The sequence below is a fragment of the Athene noctua genome, chromosome 2 (assembly GCF_965140245.1).
Source record: "Athene noctua chromosome 2, bAthNoc1.hap1.1, whole genome shotgun sequence".
In the NCBI taxonomy this organism is placed as follows: domain Eukaryota; kingdom Metazoa; phylum Chordata; class Aves; order Strigiformes; family Strigidae; genus Athene; species Athene noctua.
In genome coordinates, this window is record NC_134038.1 from 74,007,587 (window position 1) to 74,033,738 (window position 26,152).

Here is a 26,152-nt window from a genome sequence, read left to right on the forward strand (position 1 = left end):
CTCAGCCTTTCCTCATAGGACATGTATTCCAGACCCTTCACCAGCTTCGTTGCCCTTCTCTGGACACGCTCGAGTCATTCAATGTCCTTTTTGTAGTGAGGGGCCCAAAACTGAACACAGGAATCGAGGGGCGGCCTCACCAGTGCCGAGTCCAGGGGTAAGATCCCTTCCTTGTCCCTGCTGGCCACGCTATTGCTGACACAAGCCAGGATGCCATTGGCCTTCTTGGCCCCCTGGGCACACTGCTGGCTCCTGTTCATCGGGCTGTCAATCAGCACCCCCAGGTCCCTCTCTGACTGGCAGCTCTCCAGCCACTCCTCCCCAAGCCTGTAGCGCTGCTGGGGGTTGTTGTGGCCCAAGGGCAGCCCCCGGCATTTGGCCTTATGGAAACTCCTCCAGTTGGGCTCAGCCCATGGCTCCAGCCTGTCCAGGTCTCTCTGCAGATACACAGCTGTCTCCTCCCAGTCTATATTGAAGCTCACTTTTTACCTTTTGCACTGAAGCAGCAGAGGAGTGCTCAGGCAAGCACAGAGAGCATTTCACTGAGTATGTTGCCAAGGTTTCTGTACAGTTTACACTCTTGCTACATGAAGGAAGACTTGTCTTCCCTGGCAACCTGACACACCCTTGGTGGTCTGTTCAAGAAGGTTTCCATATGGTGTAGGAAGAGAACAAAACCTCTGGAAAGGCTGGAAGGAATCATCTGAAAGTTAAGGATCAGTTTCTAACTTAAATGGAAATTTTTCTTGCAGAGTGAATATGCCTGATGTGTAGAGTTGTACTGCATGTATATGATCCTGAACTGTTGAGTTCAACATAGATGTATGATAGATGATCGTATGCATGTTGAATTTACAGAATTTAAACAGCATTACGTGCATTACTGGGCATAGATAACATGCATCTAAGTTTATGTTCTGCAAAACTGTGATCGAGCTGTTTTATATGAACCCTCAGCACCTGTCAATATTTAACTTAGATGGTGCTCTTGCATGCTATACTCACTCTGATTATGTAGTACTGGGCGTGAGTTAAAATGAGTCTGAAGTGTGTGGTTGTGGGTTTTTTTCTTTGATACTGTACACATGTGTGATGTTTAAATTAATGAGGCTGCATATGGCTAACAATTTAACTAGGAGATTATAGACTGACTTTGCATGTCTGAGTCAAGGTATTGGTGGATAGGATTTATGAAACTCAGTAGGATTGTTGTTACTGTGCTCTGTGCCTAAACTGATCTGTCAAATTGTATTTTCAAGAATCTGGCTAAATGTGAGATGAAAGGATAATAGCATGTATCCTAAAATTAGTGAGGGAGGATCTCTTCATATCTGTAGTTCTTTTTTTTTTTTTTCCCCTCATGTCTTTTCCTTAAGTTCTATCTCTTGCTTTTAAGAGAAGCTGAGAAAACCAGATTTCGATTCTTTCTGTGCTGCATACATCTTTCTGCTAACTAGGTGAACCTGACACCATCAACTGCTTGTTATGACTAGCATTTTTTATCAATTGCTGTTGAAAGAATGATGGTATACAAGTTGTGTAGATTATACCAAACACATTAGACTTTTTTTCTGGTTTTCAAGAGCTATGGAGCTGTTTTGTTAGTATTATGACTGGCATATATTTGTACCTGAAATAGCCCTCTTGCAAAAGAGAATGTTTATGTATCAAAGAGATACAGAGGATTTCTATCAAATTGATACCTTCTCTGTGTGTGTAAATTGGAAGGAAATAAAAATTGTGACATATATACAAATCTCAAATCATCACCAGTTGTATTCTACCGTTATGTACAGTTAAAGTGGAGTGAACATGTGATAATTTAAAACATTTAAAGAAAATTGTCCCCTAATTTTTATATGAAGCAGCATGCTTTGCTTGGAGATTGTCTAGAACAAAGTTTAAGAGCTCAGCAGTACAAGGGACAGGAAATCTGTGATGTTGCTTAACAAAACTTCTAAAAAAGCCTCAAGAGATACTTTAAAAAGGCCTCAAGAGATACTAATGAACAAAAGAATGAATAGTAGAGGCTACTAAAAAGTGATCTTGATGACACAGCCTCTGTGGAGCATGAATGCCACTATCAAAAGCTTCTGTCTAGGCTTTTTTTTTTTTTCTGTTCTGTTAATGTTTTTCAAGGGCATGGCTGTCAAATTTCTGAAGTCATTGCCTATAATGAGAGGCCTTTGGATCCCATCCAAATGTTATATTTTATTTAGTAAGTGAGCAAGCAAGAGTCTCACTTCTTGGACTTGATGGCTATATGAATAACTGAAGAATGTTTCTGCTGTTAGTATGTATTTTGCTTGATGATGTTTTGAAGATACAGGCAATTGTAACTCTGAGACTTTATTCTCATTATGCTATGGAACAGATGACCTGTGTGGTGTAGCTGTTTAGGAACTGAAGGTAAACATAATACTTTCAGAGACAAAAAAAATGTGAAATTTGACTGGGGTTTCAGTCTTGTCTTTTGGACTCAAATTAAATGTGGATATTCAGAGATAAGTTGGATAATCCTACCTATTTAGTAACTCAGACAGCTCGCTTACCAAATAATGATGGTGAGGCATAAATTTTAAAAAAAATCCATTAATTTCTTTATTAGAGAGCGAGCACCACTCTGTATGGAATATTTTCAAGCTTTTCCTTGCTATTGGAAACTTTATACTGAGAAAAGAGTTGCTTACTTTACAGTTGGGCTCCAAAATGTGGAGCTTTCAAAAAATACACACGTACTACCAAATGTAGGAAGTGTCATGATCAAAGCAATGTGACATCCAACATTATATAATCCCTTTCTCTGCAGCTGTTATCCATGCAACATCCTTCCTTTGAAGTTTATAGAGAAACTTGGAATGGTTTGGATGGAGGCATGAGAGGAACACATCATCCTGAGCAGGACTGACAATTATTCACAGAAAACCTAATCCTTGCCCCGTCAATTCTGTATGTTTTTGTTCTTTCAACTGAAATCAGAGCAATATTCATTTCATTTAATCATCACTTTTATGTATATATCTAGTAAGATTTCTTGTACATCCATTTATTATTATGCAGACTTTAAAAATGTTTGATTAGGCTTCTACTTACTGTCTCTGAGATGAAGTTGTCTCTGGCCTTGTATTTTTTGTGTGGTCTGCAGCTTAGCTGTGGCTAAAATAACTCTCCACTCTTCCAAGGTGTTTAATAATCACACATGTCAGAGACAGGATACTAATTAATTTAGCAAGTGGCTATTATTTTGAGATGGCAGTGAAATCATATGTCTCTTAGGGGTAAACTAAGAAAAAAAATCCTTCTTCCTGTCCTTTCCAAGCTGTCCAGCTCTCCCAGAACTATTTAGAACTGTTATAAACTATTAGAGACACTTTGACAGACTTGTCAACAGTAGAGTGCAAGAGTGTCTAATGTGGTGGACTTTACAAAGTAGAAATGTACAAGTTTTCCTTAGTTACGACTCTGCATACAGCCAACAGAATATAAGACGTGAAAACCTTCTACAGTGTTTGTAGGAAGGTCATAGTGTGTATGCCACAAGGAGGTCATGTTTGTTATGAGTTTAGCTAAGAGCTTGAGACAAAGGACCCCAGTATTGTAAAGAGTTTACTATAAGTGACAGCTGAATTAATATAAAACTGTTTTGGCATCTACTACTAATGGCTAGTTTTGTCAATGCTCTGCAGAGGCAGAGAGGTTATACTGTTTGAACATTTTCCTAAGACTGGGAATCTGTGTGAGTTTCTGACAAAAAATGATAAAGGTTTTAAGTTCAGTTTGAGGTAATGATAGCAGTTATAACAAACCAATTCTGGGTGCTATTTTTATTTCTTTCTGTCATGGTTTAAGCCCAGAAGACAGCTGAGCACCATGCAGCTTCTTACTCACTACTTCTTCCTCAGGGATGGGAAGGAGAAAAGAAAACAAAAGGCTTGGGGATCGCGACAAGGATAGGGAGGGATTATTCACCCATTATGGTTGCAGGCAAAAGACAGATCTGTTTGGGGAAGAAAAAGGAACATCAATTTCACCACTGTCAACAATTTACCAATCAATTAGAGTAGGACAGTGAGAAATACAACCACATCTTAAAAACACCTTCCCTCTACCTCTCCCTTCTTCGAAGGCTCAGCTTTGCTTCTGATTTCTCCACCTTCTTCCCGTGAGCAGTGCAGGGGGCAGGGGATGGGGGTTCTGGTCAGTTCATCACCTGCTGTTTTTGCCACTCTTTTCTCCTCAGTGGGAGGCTCCTCACACTCTTCCCCTGACTCCACCGTGGGGTCCTTTCCATACAAGACAGTCATTCACTAACTACTCCAATGTGAGTCCTTCCCATGAGCTGCAGCTCTTCCTTAACTGCTCCAGTGTGGGTCCCTCCTGCATGTTGCAGTTCTCCCAGCAGTGAACTGCACCAATATGGGCTTCCCTCAGAGTCCCGGCTTTCTTTGGGCACAGCCACCTGCTCCGGTGTGGGGTCCTCGATGGGCTTCAGGGGCACAGCCTGCCCTCCCACCGCAGGATGCAAGGGGCTCTTTGCTCCAGCACTCCTCCCTCCCCTCCCCTCCCCCCTTTCTTCTACTGACCTCGGTATTTGCATAGGCACAGCCACCATCGAAAATTGGTCTGGCCTTGACCGAAAGTGGGTCCAACTTGGAGCGGGAGGAGCTTCGAGAAGCTTCTTACAAGGGCTACCCCTGTGCCCCTTTCCCTCTACCAAAACCCTGCCACATACACAAACCCAATGCAATTTCCTATCCCATAAAAGAGTTCACAGATTCACAAGACATTATTTCTTCAGATGCTTTTTTATTTAAGGTGGTGCTGGTTTAATTGTGAGAGTAACCAGTAAGATAGCTGTTCCCTTTACTGTTTAATGACACTTTAGAGTAATGCCACCCTGCTGAAGATGGCTATGTCAGATTTACAGTAGCTTGCAGAATGAAAGGAGCTGACGGACTGATTCCTAAATAAGAGAGTGTAGCTGGAGAAGGAAATGAGGCAAAATATGACCAGGGATGGTATGTAACAAATGAACTGGGAAGCATCTAGGGATATTTAGTGCTACAGAAAGGTTTGAGGTTGTTTAAAGATCTAGATATATTAAAGGGAACAAATGCTTTAAGAAATTAAGGCAGAATTCTGGGAAAATCTTGATTAGTTTCAATATCTGCTTTTTATGCAATACAGATTCCTTCAACATGGCTGTATTTAGGCCCTGGTATTTTTTCCCTTGTATTTTTCTGTTTTGTGAAGTGACTTTGAGGTACTGGTGTGTATTCCTAAAGGAATTGCAAACCCTTCAGTCCTCCTCATGAGATTTTTTTTCTCTAGGTTTTGGCATTTCTGGATCTGTATGGATGAGAGATGGAAGGAGATAGTGGATTTATGAGTATCTGTACCCTGAGCTGGAGATGTCCCTGTTCTGCATACCTTTCCTGTATTCTGGATCTAACCCACTGGTCTTGCAATAAATATCCTGTGTTGCAGTTACGTTTGGGGAAACCCTGCAAGGGACAGTCAAAAATAATGGAGCATGATCACGTAACTCTCCTTAAAAATAATTAAATTTAAAAAATTAGTAAGATTTTTTGGGGAGAGAAGAAACGTTTTTTTGTACTGTTAACAAGTAAAATAAAGATTTAAAATATTGTTTATTTCATCTTTCACCCTTTTTAATTGATTTTTTGTGTATGTTAAAATGTACATAATGTATTAATACAGTAGTACATGTATGTAATCTTTGAAGAAATAAACATACATAGAGGGTGCATGCTCAATTTTTTTTACTGATAGGCATATATGATCAAAAAATTTAAAGACCACTGATCTGTAGAATAAATATTTAAACTGTAAATAACAGATTAGATCATTTGCCTTCATTCATTTGATGTCCTACAACACTTTGGACTGTTGGTGTGGTGAGGGAATTGAAATTTTCCTGTGGTTGACCACTTTGTTTCACATGGAATGGTTCAGAGTTGAATCAGTTCTGTCACGTACAGAACATGGTGTCCTGTGAGACTGTTGTTAGTCTGAGGCACATGTGTGCTGTCTGAGTCATGAATTCACCTAAAGAGCCTATGTATTAACTGCTATTATTTTGTTGAATTCATTAACGTCCTTTTTTAGGTTTTAGCTTTGCAAAGTTAATGGCTTTGACTGGAGTGATTAGTACTAACCTTGGTGCCTGTGGCAAGGTTAAAATGACATAAAATGTTTTCGAACACAAACTTTGTCATCGTCCTCATTATGTGAAATATCACTATAGAAGTCAGTCAAGGACACCTTGATTAGTTTGTGACATCCTTCTATTAACAGCTTCTTTCCCCCCCCCACTGATAGGTATTTATTAATGCAAGGTATATAATGAAGATTCATTCCTCTAGAAAGCTATACAAGTGCTCATGTATTTCTGATTATATAGCAATTTTTGAACCAATGGTAAAAGACTAATGACCTGAGGAAAAACATGTGGAAATTCAAAACTTTGCCAACTCTGAATGTATAACGTGGTGATTTTTATGTTGTTTCTACATAAATGAATATATAATCATGTATTTAAACGTGAATATCAAACCATACTCCATAATAATGAACTAGCATGTTATATTTTGAAAGCACTGCACACAGAGAAATGCAATCAATGACATTTCAGGTAACGACTCTGGTTTTATAGTCTTATTTCAGTCTTTTTTTATCTATAAAAGTCCAATGCTATTCTTGTGTGTGTGTGAAGTAAATCTAAAACTATATTTATTAAGGGCACAACTTTGCATACACCCAGACTAATACTAAAATTTGAACTATAGGTGTGCAAGTTAAGGCCTGAGATACTAGATTTCCTTGATGCAGTTATAAGTTCTGGGCAATGAAGTGCCTTTACCATGAATAATAACTACAAGAGTAGAAAAAGACTGTATTTAGTGATTTTAATTATTTTCTTCTTTTTCTTTCTTTTTAATTTTTTTTTTTTAATGCTTTTTCTAGTAGTTTCTGTCATACCTGGCATGCTCTATTCAGAGGAAGTGGGAATATGGGCATAACTCATATCCATAGATAACCAATACTTTAAACGAAGCTTGCTTTAATTAGCATGAACTGAAATTGGGCTAATAGACTGAGACAGGATTATACTAAAGCTTTTATGCACATGAAGTTTTCCATCTTTTTTCCTCTGTGAGCTAAAGACACTGTGTTACTACTGGAGTTACTATTTCTTATTTGGAGTTTCATCTTTGTGTGGTCTTCCTATCCATTTTTCCTCTGATTCACTGTAAATGCAGCCCCTTTCCACTTGGTTAGTTATCAACCTGGAACACCTCTCCCTATATTACATCTATCTGTACATACGCATGATTTTTTTTCTATGCTTAGCCAATTACTTTGCCCTGCAAAACAACTGTAAGGATCATACAGACTAAGCCTCTCCTCCTGTGGATCCACTGTACCCTGCACTGATTAAAAACGTGCTGGTGCTGAGCACAAAACAGAACTTCTAGGATGGGCTGTATCCACTTTTTCTGTGCAGGTGACCTGTCTAATGTTAATCTCCAATGATGGGGGTGCGTGGGGTGGCAGGTGTGTGTGTATAGAAAATTGTTGCATTACTGGACTCACTCAGCTTGTTCTAAAAAGAATTTGGGTCTTTTTCTGAAAGCAGGAGGAGACTAGAGGAAAAATTGTTACTGTAGCTTACTTGCATAATGTGGAGGTAACTGGTGTGCCGCTGCTGATTTTGTTTTTTAAAAAATGTACTACTAAGATCTTCATAAAGATCTACTGGGGAGTGGAGGGTGGAAAGTTAGAACAAGTCTTAGAAGATGCAGTTCAACAGTAAACCTGGAAGGTTATTTAGTTGTCACTCAGACAATAATTATGTCAAACTACTAGGAAGTTTTTCTACCACCTTGTTGCAAAAGCCACTGTTTCCAGGTTTTTAAAAATAGTTGTGTATTTTTCAAAGTTCTAGTGTAGTTTATTTTTTTTCCCCCTGTTGTATGAAAGAAATTGTATCCATTCTTTATTTCAAGACTCATTCTTACCTCATAATGGCTTAGTTTTATTAAGGTTTGGTTCTACTTTCTTGTGGGGTAACTTTCTAGCAACTTTTTTACACTTGTATGTTTTCTTTTGTTTTGCTTCAGTTCCTGAAAACTCATCTACTTCAAATTTAATTGCAATTCTGAGAGGGTTTTTTCCTAGTTTTGTTGTGTTAATTATTTATATCTAATAAAGGGAAATAGTGGAAGCTGGGATCAGTTATTGTTACCAAATGGTACCCTGGAGATGCAATGAATATGTCAGATGTTTAATATGTAGGAGTGATCAATTTCATTTCTGCATCCTTAGAATCTGTGCATAATCATGTAATCTATAAGTAGTTAGCATAAAATGACAGTGGTGACAATGTATTGGTTATAAACAGATTTTAATTTACAGGTAAATGTTAAAATATTGAATGTTGAGGAGGAAATTAAACTCCTTTTTCCATCTGTTGCTGTGAATTCCCACATCTATGTTGGGAGCGCAGAAGCATGAACATAAATTGTAAGAAAAAAAGTGTTTATTATTTAAGTAACATATAGTGCTTGGCTTTTAAGGGAGAGGAGAGTATCCAATTCTACTTTCAAATTAAAATTCAGTTTTTAAAAGCATGGAGATTTAACTTTGAGTTTAAAAGCAAAACAAATCTAGGTCTCATCCTGTATTGTATCCTAACCTTGTAAGCCCTAATTTTTATTCAGAATAAAGCACCACTGAACCATAATACTGAATCCTTCACTCTTGCTATTTCTCTCAGCCTTATTTTCTTCCATTTCTTTTCCTGTTCTATAATAAATGGGTGTGTCTTTTTAAATTGTTTGAGTTGAAGCAGCAGAATAAATGCAGATTATTTTAGGCTCCAGTCTGCTGGTGTGATTCTTGGACTGAAATAGTATGAAAATTTGAATGAGAGAAGAAGTGGTACCTTGTGAAGAAAATTAAGTCTGATTTTCTATAGGTTTTGGTTTAGCAAAACAGAGCTTTTCCGGTAATGGCAAAACAGCGTAAAAATTGGACAGGAAACTGTCCTGACACAGATTTTTGGGGGTCTGGTTTTACTAAGTCCCACCTTCCACTGTCTTTCTGTCTTGACAGATAAAACAGGAGGAGGTTCTGCCTCAAGGATTAACGTTCCAAAGTTTGTGTTGATTTCCATCTTTGAAACTCTTTTCAGCAGTCAGAAATCCAAGCTGCTTCTTGAGAAGCTTTTTGATTAGGCTTTCTCTGAAGAGCTAGTTAAATGTTACATATAAATGAAAAACGCCTGCAGTGAACAAAAAGTCTGATTTTGTGGATAGCTGTGGACAACTTCATGTGTCAAACTTTTCAACTGATCCTGATTAGCTGTGAAGGAAAAATTCTTCTGCCAACTAGATGCCAGATTTCTGCCTATAATACCTTGCTCCTGCTCCGATGACACAATCTGAGAATTATTGTAACTGAGTGGCTGTAAGCATTATCTGCCTTAGTTATTTGCTTCATCCTTGGTATATGGAAAAGCACCATATAAATTATAACTCAATGAGGAAAAAAAGCTCCACTATATTTTTTGTGGTTTTAGGTGTTTTAATGTTTTAACTTATGTAAGTGTAGAGCATGAATAGTCTAGACAACTTCTACAAAAATGGTCTTGCAGAGTGGTGAGAGTGTACTTCTGGACTGTCACGGTTCATAAATGTTTTGTCTGATGAATTCTATGATACATAACCACCTCAGACCTCATGTTTCTTGCTGTGGATTGAGAAACTTCCTGAGCACTCAGATGTAGAGAGGGGCAAATAATTTATTGGCTCTTCTCACTTCTGAGTTTTGTAGGCAAAGGATGAAAATACTTCTTGCCATATAACAACAAATCCAGACTTTGTCCTAAGTCTGTGTTATTCAAGCATCCGGGAAACGCTGTTTGCTCTATCACAGAAGAAAAAAAAGAAATACTATTTAGTTTCAGTGCAGTTGAGGAAACTTGAAAGGCAGGTTTTCATGTATAAATGTCATTATAAGAAGCATTTCTCCTATAGTGCTGTATTGGGTCTGGCTGAACTGGAATTGGTTTTCCCCTATAGCAGCCCTCACGGTGCTGTGGTTTATGCTGGGAGCTGCAGGGTGTTGATAGCACCCTGGTGTTGTGGCTGCTGCTGAGCAGTGCTTACACAGCACCAAGGCTCTTTCTGATATTTTCCCCAGTGGGACGGGGTGGGCAAGATCTTGGGAGGGGACACAGCCAGGACAGCTGACCCAAACCGACCAAAGGGATATTCCATACCATATGACGTCTGCTCAGTATAAAGCTGGGAGAAAGGAGGAAGGGGGTGGGGTCACCCTTGGTCCTCCGAGGCAACTACTACGCGTATTGGAGCCCTGCTTCCTGAGAAGGCCCGACATCGCCTCTTCATGGGAAGTAGAGAATAAATCTGTTTGCTTTTGCTTCCGCGCGCGGACTTTTGCTTTGCTTTGCTTATATTAAAACTGCTTTTGTTTCACCCACAAGGGTTAGTTTATCTTCTTTCCCCTCTTTACCCTGTTGAGAAAACAAAGGGAAAGGGGGGGGAAGTGATAGAGCGACTTGGTGGATACCTGGCATTTAGCCAGAGTCAAACCATCACAGTCTATTCTGGCGCCCAACGTGGGGCTGTGCTTCCACCCCTGGGGCAGTCGATTCCAGGTATACTGGACACCCCTCCACGTGAAAGCAAACTGTGGCCTGCACTCTTCTGCCAAAGGAATTGAAAAGAATGCATTGGCAATATCAATTGTGGCGTACCACTTGACTGCCTTTGACTCCAGTTCATACTGGAGCTCTAACATATCTGGTACAGCAGCACTCAGTGGTGGCGTCACTTCATTCAGGCCACGATAGTCTACTGTTAACCTCCACCCTCCGTCAGACTTTCGCACTGGCCATATTGGGCTATTAAAAGGCGAATGTGTCTTACTGATGACACCTTGGTTCTCCAGTTGACGAATCAATTCTTGGATGGGAGCCAGAGAGTCTCGGTTTGTACGATACTGCCGTCGGTGCACGGTCCTCATAGCAATTGGCACCTGTTGTTCTTCAACTTGCAACAGTCCCACAACAAAAGGATCTTCTGAGAGGCCAGGCAGATTAGACAACTGTTTTACCTTTTCTGTATTCACACTGGCCACACCAAAAGCCCATCGGTATCCTTTTGGGTCTTTGAAGTATCCCCTCTTGAGATAGTCAATGCCCAAGATGCAAGGGGCTTCTGGGCCAGTTACAATGGGATGTTTTTCCCACTTGTCCCCAGTCAAGCTAACCTCGGCCTCCAATACTGATAGTTCTTGACAGCCCCCTGTCACTCCTGAGATCCAGATAGGTTCTGCCCCTCTATAACTTGACGGCATTAGTGTACATTGTGCCCCGGTGTCAATTAAAGCCTGGTACTTCTGTGGATTTGATGTGCCAGGCCATCGAATCCACACTGTCCAATACACCCGATCATCCCTTTCCTCCTCCTGGCTGGAGGCAGGGGCCCTCTATTCCTGTTCTTGGTCGGAGTACTCACTGTCTGACTCTTGCCGTGCCAGGCCGGAGGTTCCTTCTTCAGGATCAAGGGAGGTGATCTCAGTCTTTCTGTATCTGGGAGATCGCTGGTTACTTCCTTGTGGTTTTACACCAGCTACATTAGCAACCTTCTTAGATGTCTTCTTGTTGGCAGGGGTCTTTCCTCGCAATTCATGTACACGTGCTTCCAACTTAAAGGTGGGTTGACCATCCCACTTCCTCATGTCCTCCCCCTGGTCGCGCAGGAAGAACCAGAGTTCGCCACGTGTCATGCGCCTTGGCTTTCCTTTCCCCCTGACTGGGACAGAAGAGAAATGATTTCTTGGGGAGCTCCTAACATCCAGGGCACTCGCCCATAGAGATGAGGAGGTACCAAGACTCTCTTCAAAGTTCTGAAGCCAGGAAGAGACTGCCTCCACAGTTGGCGTACATCTTAGTCCTTCTCCTGCATCCATTTCTGGGTAGTACATTGCAGCCAAGCCGGCAGAATACGAGGATGGCGCACCTTTAATCACCTTCCTCCACATGGCCCGTGTGCATGGGACATCCTCTGGATTTTTAGGGGCTTCATCATTATCTGGATCACCATAGATGACTTCCATCACTGCTAATTCTCTCAGGTACTGGACACCTTCATCTGCAGTAGCCCACTTCCCTGGGGTGTGGTCCATAAGATCTTCCTTAAAAGGATACCTTGCTTTAACACTTGAAAGGAGCCGTCTCCACAGACTGCAAATTGCTGTCTCTTTTCCAATTCCCCTTTCAATTCCTCGATTTCTAGCAAGGGAACCCAGCTGTTGGGCTTCCTTACTTTCTAGCTGTTGAGCATCTGCCCCATTATCCCAGCATCGCAGCAGCCAGGCAGCGATCCGCTCACCCGGCTGGCGGCAGTAGTCTTTCCGCAGATCTCGCAGTTCTGATGACGTCAGGGACCGGGTAGTTTCTGCCTCCTGTTTCAGTTCTGTTATTCCCTCTTCTGATACCTTTGCTGAAGGACCAGCTTCTTCCTCCTCTTTCTCCTCCCTTATTAATCGAGGGTATGGGCCTGTTGTTCTCCTTGTCCATTGTTTCTTTTTTACTACTGGGGCAATCTCTGTTGTTGTTATTGTTTGAGTTCCCATGTCAACCACAGCCCTTTGAGAGTGCTGAACTGCAGCTCGATAAGCACAGGCCAGGCCCCAGTAAAGTGCTAGAAGTTGCTGATTCTCATTGGGATAGGCAAGACACCCCTCTATCAGGTGATGTGTCAATTTTGTGGGGTTGCTTGCCTGTTCAGGGGTGAGATCCCAGGCTACAGGAGGTGATAACCGTCCTAGGAATCTGCCCAACTCCTTCCACTCTCCCTGCCACCCAGGAACAGGCCGCCTCAGAGCACATTTTGGCACCGATTCACTCAAAATTTGCGTTCTCTTACACCAAGAGCATACCGAGCTCCACACAACCCACAACAGGCGAACAGCATTAATAAAGAGTATCAATGAACTAACATAAGGATGACTAAGTACCTCGGGAGCCTGCAAAATAAAACCACTCATGATGTTCCCGATTCCTTGCAGCATGTTCCCGAGCTTAACAAAATAAAGATAAGCAGCGCAATAAACAAGCCCGTGACCAGCACAAGAGCTTGTTGCTTAATAAGTACTATAGCTACAGCACATTTAATGTAAAACTGCCGTTGTTTTGCCCCACGTTGGGCGCCAGAATAGACTGTGATGGTTTGACTCTGGCTAAATGCCAGGTATCCACCAAGTCGCTCTATCACTTCCCCCCCCTTTCCCTTTGTTTTCTCAACAAGGTAAAGAGGGGAAAGAAGATAAACTAACCCTTGTGGGTGAAACAAAAGCAGTTTTAATATAAGCAAAGCAAAGCAAAAGTCCGCGCGCGGAAGCAAAAGCAAACAGATTTATTCTCTACTTCCCATGAAGAGGCGATGTCGGGCCTTCTCAGGAAGCAGGGCTCCAATACGCGTAGTAGTTGCCTCGGAGGACCAAGGGTGACCCCACCCCCTTCCTCCTTTCTCCCAGCTTTATACTGAGCAGACGTCATATGGTATGGAATATCCCTTTGGTCGGTTTGGGTCAGCTGTCCTGGCTGTGTCCCCTCCCAAGATCTTGCCCACCCCGTCCCACTGGGGAAAATATCAGAAAGAGCCTTGGTGCTGTGTAAGCACTGCTCAGCAGCAGCCACAACACCAGGGTGCTATCAACACCCTGCAGCTCCCAGCATAAACCACAGCACCGTGAGGGCTGCTATAGGGGAAAACCGATTCCAGTTCAGCCAGACCCAATACAAGTGCATATTAGCTTCTAATAGCAAGTCAGACTACGTGCTGTGACTCGGAAATATCCCTGTCTTTCATGTCTTCCAAAAGATCTCATCCTAAATTGAAGCGTGTGATACTGTATCTCTACTAACATCACAAGTCTGACCAATACATTTGTATACATTTCTTCTTGTCTACACTGCAACAGATTCATTTGAAATCTCTACCTGTTTATATTTAAGAATGCTGCCAAGAAAAGTGGACTGCAAACAACAAGAGACTACATTTAAAAGCTGAATAATGGCTTGTTCACAGAACACTTTTTCTGTTTTACATCTTTTGAAACATTCTATTTTAAGCTTTGTTTCTACTCAACTTGAAAGACATTAGAAGTAGAACAGTACCAGAGAATATGGGGAAACAGGAAAGACAAAGTGTGGGACTGTGAGAGTCTAAACTGTTTAGAAAAACTCACGAAAGAAGCTTTTATCATTAAAAGTATATATTATCTAAAGTGTTTTAGTTGGTGAATGAATCCTAAAGCCTTATCTTTTTTAAATGAAAAATAAGCCTTCTAAGGGATTTGGATTCTTTTGAAAATAAATATGATTATGCATAGTTCCAGTTCTTTATCATGAAAGAAGTAGGAACATGGAGAGCAGCATCTCTGCTACACAAAATCATGTGGAAGAAATGCTAAAGCTAGGCCAGAACAACTACATGTTTGCATCAAATTACTACATTTAAATACACGCTTAAAGGTAGCATCTTCTGTAGAGACTTTACAAATTATGGACTTGGGCAGTGAGTGGAAGTGCTGTCTTCCTAAATATGCAGACTTGTGTAACTTTTGGGAAGAATTCTGTAATAGCTAATAACTGTCTTTTGAAGATATTTCTTCCTTTCCCTCTCTCTGTTATTTAGCATGAATTCGGCAGTCATAATGTCATGAAAGTGTTTTTACTGTCTGTCACCAAACTTTAAAATACCCCCACTTTTTATGATGTATAACAGAGGGTAACATTTTTCTCTTCCTTAACTAGCTTATATTGGAAGCTCTTTTTTGTATTTTGAATGGAAAAAAGGCAAAGCTAATGTATTACAAAAAGATTACAGCTAATATTCCATTAACTTATTTTTTAAGACTAAAATGATGATGGTCATACCACTTTTTTTTTTTACTATTGAAAAAAGTCTACTCTTTGTTCTCTGATTATTTTGTCCAGATGTTTCATGTTGGTTTCTGTGTGATTACATCTTGAAAGGTTACTGCAGAAGTAAAACGAATGTTGACTTGCAGAAACCCTAGGGAAGCCTATGGGCAAGAAATAAAAGTTAAAAGCATATACTGATGCTCTGCCATTAAGGAGAAAAATGTAAAGTGCTACTGAAAATGTTCAGAAAATGAAAGAGGGTTTTCTGTTCCACCAATAGTGAAGCTCTCATGTCTGTGCATATCTTTTTTAAAATAAAATTATTTTTGAGAAAAACAGCCTCAATAAATGCTGAACATCAGTCTCTAGGTAGGAAGCTGAAAAGACCAGGAGTCTCAAACCTTTGTATAAACTTGGGAGGAAGTGGAAATGCTTTGCCTTTTTTTTTTTTTTTTTTTTTTTTTTGGCCAAGGGCAGTTACTTAGCCCCCTATAAGATTTAATCTTAAGTGCATCTCTGAAAGTGCTTTTTCATTATGATTTTCTGTCTCCATATAAAATCTGTTTACTTCCCTTACCTCCTTTTCTGGTGGCTTACTATGGCTGCTGCATTGTTAGTGTGATGCCAGAAGGGAGGAAAATCTCTTCAAGTGCCTTCTTACAGTTAGATGTCATATTTTTGAAAGCAGAGGAAAGAGTATATGTGGAAACTTCCAAAGGAAAAGTTATGGCAGTGTTGTCTATGAACTCACAGAATTGAAGGTCCTCCCTTTTTTAAACTGTAGTTTGTTTGGGTTTTCTATTGGCAAATCCACAAATATTGTCAAAAATATGGTTTGTTTTGTTTGGGCTTTTTTCCCCCTATGGGATTCTGTGCATGTGACTGCTTAGTGTGTTTTTTCCATCCCAGTATCACTTTAGGGCAGTTCAGTATCACTTTAGGGCAGAGATATTCTCTGCCTCAATTTCAGTAGGGTCTTTGACACTGTCTCCTATAAGATCGTCATGGATGAGCTGTTGATGTATGGGCTGGATAAGCAGATAATGAAGTGGGTTGAAAATTGGCCAAATGGCTGTATTTAAAGGGTGTCCATCCTTGAAGATATTCAGAAGCCGTCTGGACATGATCCTGGGCAGCTGGCTCTTGATGGCCTTGCTTGAGCAGGGCATTGGGCCAGATTACCTCTAGAGGTCACTTCCAGCCTCAACCATTCTGTGATTCTGTAAGGTTTGTGTATATCAAAAACAGAAGTTGCACTCTGAGGCTTACTAAAAGGTCAAAAAAAGATAGATGTGGATGAAACAGAGCATCTGACAGAGGCGCAGAACAATCATGTTAACTCAAAATCAGAGCAAAATCAGAGTTCCTGGCAGGATTCAGAAATATGACTATTTATTATGATCTCCGAGACTTTCTGTTTTCTGTATCTGGCTAGGAGTCCTCCCTACTGTTTGTTGTCTAGCGCAGAAGCTAAGCGTGAAATCCATCATTGTGAACTTGCTTTGCTCAGTTCTTAACTTTGATCTTCTGGTGTTTCTAAGTAGTAGACTTAATGGTTTACATGACATAATAACAAAAATATGTACTGGGCATAGTTTTATGCATGAAATGAGAAATCCACGGGCCCTTTAGACTGGTGGAGAATCTTGCATGAGTGTGTTTAACACCCCACCCCACAAAATCAAAATCCCAAACAATTAAATTACCTCTGCTCTTTTTTGTAAACTATCTAGTATACAGAAAATTGGCTTGGAAGACAATAGCAATATATGCTCTTCTTTCAGTAGTGTCACTCTTAACTGCAGGAAGAACACAGGTGTTTTATATTTGGAAATCATATGACATTTGAATTAATTTTTGCAATATTCTGAATAGTTGAATTCCTTAAAAGTTGCATTACATAAAATAATTGCTGACACTCCAACACTGACAGTTCAGGATTATACTGCAAGCAAAGGAATGCTTTAACTGCACACAAATGGGTAGGTCTTGAATACACCCAGGAGAACCATATGATCTGTAATTACAAAGAGAGTTTTGAGATAAAGACTTCCAATGTCACACTCTCAATTTATCAGATGTAATACAAGTAGTAGGACAGAGGAATTATTTTATGTGTTTGTCTGAAATTATTTGTATGAGATATTTTCAGATGGAACAATCTCAGGTGTTTCCGTCTGTGGATAAGTGTTGTTCTGTGGACCATTGTCAGCTGTTCTGCAGGGCTGTTCCTTTCCATGAGGAAAGCATCTGTCAAACTACAAATGTGTCGCTTTCTGCTACTAAAAGCTGTCTGGGATGTGTGTGTGTATGCATGTGTACTTCTCTGTCCCTCACCCCTTTTTACAAACACAAAAATTGAGAGAGAACACAGGTTGAGAAACTTGCAGGTCATTGGAATTCTAAACAAGAGTGTGTCAGTAGACTTGGTGGAATGAGTTTTAAAGACTGTTTAGGCAGTAAGTGAATGAGGATAAGTATGTCTTAGAAGTAGTTAAATTCTCCTTGTGGCAAGCGCTTGCATCTGGTTATAAGTATCTGAACAGATGCATAGAAACATTCTCTGGAATGGACTGACTGTGTTCAGTGCTCTTAATCTGGTTTAAGATAACAGCAAGGTGAAGGTAGAATAGGTCAAAAGTAGAATATAAATCTAGTTGTCCTTGTAGGTTTTAACTATTGATATACATTGAAAACATAATTTCCTTAATCTTTACTATGGCAATCTGAGTTAGTGTAGAAAAATGTTTATTCTCTTTTTATATATTGCCTCGAGAACATCTAATCAAAGAATAGTGTTGGACCTCATTGCAATGACATGAATGATGAACAACAGGGCAGTGTTTTCAGGCTTAGCAAGAACATGAGTGAACTAGAGACGGTAGGTATTGCCAGCAGCTTTGCTTGACTGAATGGCTAGGAAAGATGGGCAGATTTATTACAAGTAAATTCACAAATGTCTCCATGGTTCCAACAGCAATGTGAATATATTGGTTTTAGGTAAGAAAACCTAAAAGTTTAGATAAGAAATTCTGTGCTCCCAGGAGGGATTAGAGGACTATAATGTCATATGCACAGAGTGTCTGTCATTTGCAAACAAGCTAGGGATTTGTCTTACTGACGGACGAGTGAAACAGTGCTGCAGACAACATGTGAACCACAGCTGACCATGTTAACAGTTTCAGTGGTCATTAGAGCCGAAGGAAAGCTAGGAACTGACATGCGTGTGTGAGAAGGTGTGCAAGTTTAATTTCATTAATATGAGATGAAGTGGGCAGAAGCTTTTGGGATGCTGTCTTTGGGAAACCCTCTTCTCAGGCATTTGTTTAATGGATTAATTGAGAAAGTAAACTGAACTCTTAAAGCAGTATAGAATACTGCCTTTTAAACTCTTTATGGATTGCAGTGCTACTCTTTTTTATATTTGATTTTTTTTTAGATGTCAAATTTTACTGACTAGTATTTTTGCTAACCAAGAGCTGATGCTGAGGTCTGGAAGTATAATTCTTAGCCGTTACAGAGATGCTAGTTATTTGAACTGACCAATTGCAGAGAAGTAAGATTTTTTTTTTTTCCATGTCAAGAGCCCTGGAAAATCTATACAACAGGAACATATGTTCCAGGTCAGGCCTAATCATTGTGTACTCATATCTCTGATAAACGGCTAGGGAGTTATAAATAAGCTAAGAATAGGTAGCTACAAAGACTAAAAGATGAGGGCAAGAGTCTATAATATATATGCCTAATTCTTGTCTAGTTTTGACTGGTCTTTTGTCAGGGAATTCCAGAGCCACCTGTGGTTTCTCCATATTTAGGTAATCCACCTGAGTGGATTTCCTTGCATGAATGTATCAAGCCTCTTCTTGAACTTGTGTAATTTTTTCATATGCACTATATCCTTGGCAAGTTGTCTTCAATTTAAGTAGCAGCTGACTGGAGCTGTGAAGATGAATGCCTACCATCTCCAGAGGTGTCCATTTTACTGAAAGCCTGAAAAAGACACTAGTTCAGTGGAAGAACATTCACTTTGCCTTCTGCATTGTGTTGACAAACATTTTATGTCCAGTATTATGCCTATGTAATGCTCTTAAGCATCTTCATTGATAGCTCTGACTTGGTTAATGTGGAAGAGGAAGCAAAGTAGTAGAGACAACGTGATACACAGGGTCTATCAATTAATCCTCCTGAAATTTTGGGCATGTCAGCCTGTGCAAATCAATGTGATGGCTTTGACCATCAGGAATCACTGACAGATATGGGTACTGCTTCCTGCTTTATTAGGAATACCCTATTTTGTGGTCCACTCTTTTCCTTAATGGAGGTGATTCATGTCAGTAGCTGAAGGCAGATCTTCACTGATTACTGAGAATGAATGGCTGCTCTGAATAAGTACCTTAAAAGGACTTCTTGTGACATCACCTAACCTGTATTTCTTGTACTTAGAGTTCAGCAGGTATGTGAAGGACAAACAAGAATCCGTATTTTTTATTGGTGAAGAATAAGTAACTCACTCTGAGGTCTTTGTCACCCTCACCCTTTGTTTTTAAATGAGGAAAAATGTGACTGTTGTCAAGTAAATAATGATGAGGATTCCTCTGCTCTGGATTTCTTTGCTTGCTGCAGAGACAGCAACATATTGTACCACTGAAATCACAGCTGAGGCTGTTCTTGGTTATGGATAGTTCAGGCAGTAGTAAGTGAGGGACAGAGCCCAAATCTAAACCAATTAGTGAAGCATGCTTTTTCTATTGCGCTGTTACAGTACAAATGCTCAACTTGATTTTTTTAGTAGTCTCTCTAGTTTGATAAAACAGATGGTATTTTATTGTGGCTACAAAATCAGAATTTAAACTTGAAATGTCCTGGGATGATTTTTTTTTTTTTTTTTTTTTTGCTTGTAAGTAGTGGGTCATGACTATATCTGAAAATACACAGATATAAATGTGTCTAAAGCTTTTCTTTGTGACAAAAGAAGACTTACTTCAAATGGGCATGAACTGTTAAGTACAATATCTATAATAATAAAAAAGCCTTTTTAAACAGTTCAACAAGAGCACTTGCATGAGGGTGTTATTTGAGGAAAAAATTACTTTAAACATGCTGAAGTATGCAATGAAACGATGTTGCTGTAGAGATTTACATTCAGCTCTGCAACCCTTTTTTTTTTCTGTAGACTGGAAGAAACTTTATGATGGTCTTTCCAGTGAATCTGTTGTGAATGCATGTGTGTCATGTCTTCTTTAATTCATTAGAAATTCTGATTTTTTCATGAGGCTTCTTCATTTTCATGAAGAGTCAAGGAAGTGCAGTTGAGCCTAACAGTGTAATGCAGGATGATGTAATGTGTACCATCAGAAACCTCAAAGCTGTTTTTGTTTCCATACCAATGTAGCAAGTAATAAAAAATTAATATAATCTCTATTAGTATTTCAGCATCTCTCCTCTTTGCATATCTCAAAGTACAGCACAAGACCTGTGATATACTTGTGGCAGGAAGTTGTCTCTTATGTTCCAGAACGGGTATTTGCTGGTTTGCTTAGTTAACTCCCCAGATGAATTTATTCTTCTGGTATAGTAAATATTGAGGGTCTGTTCAGATAGCCTCTTATTTCTGAAGAGAGGGCTAACAAGTCAACATTTCTTAACTAAACTGACATGAAGCCTTTGTTTTGGTTCATTTATAGTATGGAGCAGAGTTGGACTTATATTATTCATATCCATTCTGAAATGTGTGTTTTAGGACTTTTCTTCTAATAGCTTTTTTTACACAAAAACTCCTATATGTTTCCTTGAGGTATTCTAGATATAATAACAGAAAGAGAGTGTGTGTATGTGTGTGTGCATGCATGCACCCGCTTTGGGAGTAGTTGTTGGCTTGGTCACCCACTGCTGGGGGTTACCTAAGTCCTCAGATGCAGAGAAATTTGGCTTCTTAGTTTGAGTGGTATTGAATCTTAAATGAGGTTTGTTCAGTAGTTCATGAAGTCCTTTGACTCATGCTTAGTGACATTGGTTTCTGGAAAAACAGTTGAAGCTCAAAGCAGGTAATTGCAGAAATATGCTTATGTACAATATAAGAACTGAAGTTGACAAAGGGAAGGGTTACAAGGAAATTTTGTCAGTATTTACAGCTTATGGATACCTAACTGTCATTAAACTGTAGTTAACCCCTTGTTTCTTTCCCACCAGGAGCTTCTGAAGTGAGGATCAGTTAAATCCCTTCAGTCTGTGAGTTAATCAACAAATAGTTATTTAGTTTAATTTTATTTGCGAAGCTCTCATTTCTTCCTTTTGGAAAAACTTGGTGACTGGACTTGGTAGGCTGTCCGTACCTCTAAAATTGTCAGGATTTCAGCAGGAGTGGAGGTTGAAATTCTTTCTGTGAAGGAGTTTTGAGGCTTCCTGCTATGATAGAGTTCATGTCCAAGATGCATAGGAATTACCATCTTTAGGTTGCAAAGTTTACCTTCTCTTGGGTTTCCTTTGCCAGCCACCTCTACTAGAATAAGGCTGTGTCTATCTTTGTGAGTAGTGCAGCAGATAAGAGGACCAAGGAGAGTTTTTCTCTTGCTTCTAACAGGAATTTAAAAAGGTGGTTTCCTCCAAAATTTGTTACTCAAATAATTTCAGACCCAACTGGCTAACTCAATAAATCTGCTGTAAGATGAACAATAGATGTTGCCTGTAGCAGTGTGACTGGATGCTTCATGAACTTTGGAAGTAATTTCAGTTTTACATTTCTTCTTTTCTAGGTGTCCTTTGGTAGCATTTCTGACTGTTTAGCTACTTCCCTGTTTTACAGATGTGCTTCCTTCCATATTATACAAGTTCTTTTTTGATATTAATATATATTTGCTCTGTGTTTGTATTTGGGAAGAAACTATCAGAGCATATTCCTTTAAGGACACAAGAGAAATTTGTCATTTTTCTCTCCTGGGATGTGTGTGTGATGAGGAAAAAAACCTATTCTGATCCTGCTGTGTTCCTTTACACCATCCATTTCTTCTCTTCCTTATAATTTTTAGTTGTTGTCTTAACAGATGTTTTAGATGTTTAGTGAGCAATCACTTGAAATAAAATTTGAACAGTATTTTTTTAACTGGATAATCTGCATGTATTCCTAGGTTATACCTTTATATCTATTACTTAGATGATGACATTAAGGCATGTATCTTCTCCATGCACAGCTGATAACCTTTACCTTGCAGAGTGTCTTTCAGACATGAGGCTGCTCTGAGCAGGATAGCACAGTGCTTCAGCTGTATGTCTTTCTTCCATGGTTACCTGTTGAGATGGATTATTCCTTTTTCTCCCTACTTTCCCTTTTCTCGCCCTCTTCTGCCCCCTCCTGCCCCCCCCCCCCCCCCCCCCCCCCTTCTGAACTGGTTAGACAGATTTCTCTGGGTTATAAAAAGTGTACAGCATTCCTTCATGTTGGGATAGGAAGTATAATCTTCACTATGGAGTAGTAGCTGGTAAAATAAAGAGCTATTGTGCTTTCAGTTACAGCCTTTCAAAATGCTGTAGAAATTGATATGCAATTTGTTGTAAATATTTCAGAATTCAGTAGACCTGGAGAAGCAGGGCTCAATGGAGTTCCTATGGTGACAAAAGGCGTTATTGACCTAATCAAGGGTGGTGCTGGAAGGGAGGTCTCCATTCTCATGGGTTTCTCTGGGGTAGGAGGTTGTTCTGTTTCCTCAGAGGTTTTCGAGATGTTGGAGAAAACTGTTGTATTAGGCTGTAATTTTACCAGAAAAGAGATGTAGGAAAGTAGCTTCTGATGTTCAAGGAGTGAAGCTGATATGTCTCTCTGGATGTTGTAGTATAACAGGGATAAGGACAAGATGTTGACCACCAATGCACCTCTTTGCCAGAAGGACATCCCTGAACAAACTGTCTTGTCCAACTCAAGAATTTAATTCCAAAGCAGGTATAAGGGGCTTAACTAGAACACTTACACTTATTTTAGGTACACTGAAGTAGCAGCATAGGTTGAAGGTGTGTAGTATGACACTTTTTAATAATTGTTGAACTCCAGCTTGAGGAATGCAAGATAGTTTTGAAGGTCTACGGAGAAGTAACAAAGATAGCAGTATGTCTGAAGGGGATGTGAGAGAGAACAAGGTAAAGATTCTTGAGCTGGAAAAAACTCAAAATTCAAACTGGGTGAAAGCACAGTAAAATATAGTTATATAACATTGTATGTGAAATACCACGAGGAAGATGATGACCCTGCTAATCTGGAGACAACAAATAAATTCATTTTGTACAGATAAAATGTTCCAAGTAGTATCAGTAGTCCTTGTGGAAAACATCGGTCTACCTGAATGACATTGCATACTTTAATACTTGAAAGTGAACTAAATTCCCATAGCAGAAATGTGTTTAGATTCTCCAGGATAGGATTTTAGATGTTCTGTCAAACTTTATTTTCATCCTACTTCAAACCTGAAGTTAAGCAATATTTCCAAATGTCAAGATTTTGACAGTTAAACACCCTTGTGATCTGCTTACACAAAAAACACTTAATATTTTGTGTTCGTATGTTTGTGGTTATATTGCCTGCAGCATTTTATTATCGTCTGCTGTTGTTGCTGTAAAAAAGGAGAAGGTTAAGATCATTCTAAAAGTCTTTGCACAGGGAGGAAAACTTCAGTAACAGGGAAATATTTCAGTAAGCTCTTGGAAATATAACAAGAGCCAGTGTCTTAAAACTGAAACTGAAAAAAAAAAAAAAAAAAATCAGGCAAAAAGCAAATAAACAGCAAAACAATAAACTCTTGGAGAAAATAGGGAGAGTTATGAAAGATTCATTCATCCTGACTCATTGTTATTTCCTAAACAAACAAACAAGAACAAGGTACTGATTAGAATAAAAAATAATTCAGGGGAATCTTTTCACCTAGTTGTGCAGGATATGTGTGTATCCTCTTAGCTGGATAGGAAGACATCTATCTCAGTGGTGGTATTTAAGATTTGGAAAACTGATTACATTCCTAATCCTAAAACGTGCAAAGCAGGGTAAGAAGGAAAAGCAGAGTGAACCTTTGTCATATCTGACAGAGATCCTGCTTTTTAACCTTTAGCTCACAGATGAAAGGTGGTAAGTCAGGGTAGCCGAAGCCACCCATTTGGCTATTGTTTTATGCTGCTGTATTTCTTCAGTGATGTTTGCCATTATTGCTAGGTTAAGAGTGATCACTTCTGTCCATAGGATGTTAGTAAATCTTGTGGCTGGAATGAAGTCTTAGATGTTTTGCCCTCCCTCTCCTCTGCCCCCCTTCCTGTGAGAAAAACTATAAACACTATTCTGCAGTTCTATTGAGCTGCTCTCCACAAAAAGATATAGATTCAAATGAAACACTTTGATGGTTTGGGTTTTTTTGATATGTTTAATTCATAATAAATAAATTATGGTGATACGCAACATGACTAAAATAATGCAATTGTATTATCATTGGATTTGAAACAACACAAATTTAAATGCAATAGCTATATTTATGTTGCAGGAATGCTTTGTGCTTGAAATATTAAGAAATATCGACTTGTGTGTGTGTTTTGTTATATTTCTACCTTTACTCTTCCATTTCTGTTTAATACATCAGCTGATAGGATATGCTAACCTCAAATCAAGTTCAAGATTTGAACACAATAGTAAATAATAATTTCTGTGGGAAATAATGAGTATTTGAGTCTAAGTTATGTAAAACTACTGTTAATGTTTATCCAAACATAAGGGAATATTTATTTGGAAAAATATTATGTTATCTACAGAAAGAGATAATACTCAGGTAGTTCAAAGCTGTGGCCCGAGATCTTCAGGGATCTAAGAAAATAATGGCTTTTTGGTCTCTGAAGTTCTGCAACTGATGTATAGCACTGCTGTTTGGGAGTGAGGTGACCACAGGTTGCATGTTCTGACTTGAACTGTGGATTTTCTTGCTTCTTCCTCTCTTCCCTCAGATCATGTTCTGCCATGAATTTCTGGTTATATTATTAGTTCTGGTATTACTTTTCAAAACTTCCATATCTGTAAACTTTTACTTAAGTTTGGATTATCCAAATGTGTATTTGTAGTGATTCATCTGGTTATAGCACATATAATAAACTAAGCTTAGAGTTTGTCTTTACAAATCTAATATTAATGTCTAACTTAGAAGTTTGATTCCTCGACTTCTTGCACATTTGGTTTGGGTATAATAAGATTTTGCATTTAGGCATCAGCGTAGAAGAGTTTACAACAACCCAACATTTGCTAGTCACCCCTTTCCTTTTAGTCTCAGCCCTCTTTATCTAGTGGATAGGAGTACCTGCTTCCTGCGCCATGATAGTTTTTCTTACTCCACCTCTCATCAGATGCTCTTGGGATTTATTTGGTATATTAATAACACTTCCACTTATTTATGCTAACTCCTCTTCCCCAAAATGTGAAGTGCGCAGTAACAATTTACTCAATATAGGTGGTCTATAACAGGAAATAGAGGTGGGCCACCCATACTGGTCAGGGGGAAATCATTAGCTTATTCCTACCAAAAGGCTATTTGCTATTAAGTCTTTCTCCCACTGAAGGCTCAGTTCATTAATTTAGGATGCCAGGAGGCAGTGATCATGGGTCTCTTTATTTTCATGGTTTTTGTTTGGTTTTTTTTTTTTTTATATCTACCTCTACTCTGGTCCTTCCCTCCTCCTTCGGACTTGGCTGTCTCCCTATAAAAATGAACTTCAGTGCAGCATGTTTTTATCCCACTGTGGAAACTGCCCTGAGCATCAGTGACCTTCTTGACAGAGGGACTACACTAACCTCAGAAACATGCAGTTTGGAAACTTCATACCCCATTGTTACGCCATCTTAATTTCAAAGCTATCTTAATGTTAGAGCTTTTTTAGAACTGAGATATGCATCTGCTATGTGTTGAATAGGTTAAAAAAGTTTAAAAATTGTGTGGTGAAGGAGAAAAAGGGAGGGGATAGGGGTAGTTTATCAGAGCATTGTTGCGTGAATATATTTTTGTTGGGACAAGACATTTTGATATGCAGATAACATGTTTATCAGATTCTCAGAACTTATAAACTTATGTTTATATGTTTGTGATAAACATGTTTGTCAGATTGTCTTTCTGGATAACTCATTTTCTTAAGTTGTTAACAGTGGACATAGGATTTTGG